Raw genomic sequence first — 3,113 nt, forward strand, 5'->3', positions numbered from 1 at the left:
CACACCATTAAGATGAAGAAATTTTCATCTTCGTTAAGTTGAATGAAAAAATTGATTATAAATCATAATAATTCTATTCCATTGTTTTTTAAATACAACTTTTATATAGGTTTATATTTTGTAGAATTGAATACAATTAATATTTACATATAAGATATGTACTATTATAATTAGAATGAAAGATTTTTTACTTAAAAATGAGATGAACTTTATTTATTTTTCATAATCTGCGGTCGTACGTGTTTATTTTTATCATATGTTTAGACCACAAAACTGGGATTACGTTATGGACGGCACTGTGTATACAAGAAGCACGTGTATGTGCTTTTTAAGAATTCCGTCGGTCATTTTATATTTGAGACATTTGAGTCGTCTAGGTAACTAGTACTGTGACATAATTAAAAATTCTCAGGTGAACGAAATCCCTTTTCGTATCCATTATAACACAATTTTGCTCCGAGCTCTTCCGTCAATATCTATTCCATTTCCTTTGCTACAGTGATATACACAGCAGATACATAATATCTAAACCGCTGGGTCCTCTCGCTTGCTGTGCATCTCCAAGGTCTCTGGCCAAGCTACAAATCACACCGTCTTGGTGCCCTATTTAGCTCCACAAATCGCATCTATATAATAAACCTACGATGGCTAAGAATTTTGTAAAATAAATGCAGGTCAACGGTCTGCGCAATTGTTGCTCTTTTCGCTAGAAAATTTGTTTTGATTTACTAAGTTTCACTGTGGCTTTCAGATTGCTGTTTACCTCCTGTAACTTCATTATTCTTCTATGAAATTAATCTATATCCAAGGCCTACATTTTATAATTACCTTGATCATACTCTTTATTCTAGATTGATTGTATCCAATAACCAGTCCAAGGTAGTGTCTGAATAATTATAGCTATACAACACGTTTCTCATGCTTTTGGATCACCAATGTTTTAAGGATTGAATCCAGTTAAAAAGAGTCAAAATAACAAAGTTACAAACACACTTGTGGAGATGTGTCAGGGCTTTAAACTATCAGGGGCTCCAAGTTTAAACGCATTGTTGTCGAAAGAATATTTTTCAAGTTGACGTGCAGAATAACTCAAAATGTAATCGACCGATCAACTTCGGATAAAGTCTATTCAATTCTATATACCTTTCTACAGGGATTAAACCGATAAGCAATATTTTATCTATATTTATATTTTTATAAACAATGCAAAATCTTCTTTTTTTTAAAAATATAAAATTTACAATAACAATATTAAAAATTACATTGAATAAAATTTTTGTATTGCAGTTTAAGGATGCCCTTTTCTATAAAAAAAAAAAGTACAATAGTATTGCGTTAGCTGATCGTAGTCAGGACCACATCTGGCCAACTATCAAGGGGGTAGAATTCTAGGAAACCCCGGGTATGTTCCTTCTCCATTGAGTGCCAGTGAGATATGGATACCTGTTACAAAATATCGAGGTCAACGAAGCCACTCCACAAAGCAAGTTCTAAGAATTGGTGAAGATAACGATGGTCAGCTAACAAGGCAAAAACTCGGCTAGCTAACGCGGCACTACTGTATTACGATATTTTTACTAGTTTAGTCAAAGAAATGGTTAAAGATCACTTATTCTTCAGACTGTCAAACTGGATTCTCCCCTTAAGTTTTACAGTTAAGAAGTCTTTAATCAAAATTTAAGATCTTCATCCCCACACCTTCTGCTCCTAATCGTACCCTACGTCATAGGACCAGTCGAGAATCAACATTATTGCTTCTTCGTAGAGAGAATCAATTAGCTACACTATGCCCAAGCGGTATTTCTACAAAAACTCCCATAAATGATCTTCCAGATTAATTGCTAAACATACATTAAAAATTACATTAAGCTCGTTCTGTTTTATATCCATGCGACACACGCGCGCGCGCGCAGAGAGAAATAGAGAAATATATATATGTATAGTATTTCTGAGTTTGTGTGTGTGTTTATAATGTCAATTGTTATGGAAACTTATAAGCTATGTACCATTGAAAGTCAACTGATGAATTCCAGCCACACACTAGTCCTTAAAAAAATATAGACTCAACAGAGATTAAGAATGATTCCTAATATGACAGTGTTTTGTTCTGTTTGTAACATAAACACAGTTGTATGGTCTGAACATTATATGTATACAGTATAAAAATAATTTAAAAAATCATTCTATTTAAAGTTTCAAATCTTTAGTTTCTAAAATCTATCATACTACATAAAAGATAGTTGTTTTTATATATATTTATGCAAATTAAAATTACATAAATATTTTATAGCGAAAAGAAATCCTTGTTTTAAAAGAAACATTATACAAAGCTTGCATATACCTTGCTAAACTGTAAATTTCTACAAGGTACTAAAGCTGAAATTATACATAACAAAAAGCACAAAGAAAATACATATTTTGTAACATAAACCAGACATCATTTTTAGTTTGAAATTTAGGCATTGTTAAAAATACTGTTACAAATATTATGCAGTTGTATTTTATAATAGCATGTATTAAATATGCATACTAATTGTAAAGTAATGTATTACAAGTTACATGAGTATATATAAATGAATAGATGTTGGTTGCTAATCCTTCTAATACTTTCATCATTCATCATTCATCATAATTTGGTATTTGAAAAATGATCATACACTTTTTGAAGTACGAAGCTTTAAGGTAAACTTATTAATCTTCTCTGAAATACTCGATAGCAACATTACATCCCTTCAGTAAATAATATTGTATAATTGTCTGTCAATGTAATACATTAGGTTACAATCACTATGAGTCTATGATTGAACTGTACAATATTTTTAACAATATATTGTATTGTTGTATCTATATTTTACTATATGTTGTTATTGTTGTATCATGTACATAATAAGTGCATATAAGCACGTTATTGTTACTATTATTATACAAAGATATGACAGATTTATTGTCAAGACATCCATGATGAAAATTCGATAAAAGTATATATTTACAATGATGAGTGCAAACATTTTAATGCTAAAAACATTCCATGGCACATTACCATCCACCTATATTTTCTAATAAGTCTTTTTAAAAAAAAATACTTAATATTTATTTGAATATAATATCTATTT

Source organism: Habropoda laboriosa, unplaced genomic scaffold (assembly GCF_001263275.1).
Source record: "Habropoda laboriosa isolate 0110345459 unplaced genomic scaffold, ASM126327v1 scaffold20, whole genome shotgun sequence".
Classification (NCBI taxonomy): domain Eukaryota; kingdom Metazoa; phylum Arthropoda; class Insecta; order Hymenoptera; family Apidae; genus Habropoda; species Habropoda laboriosa.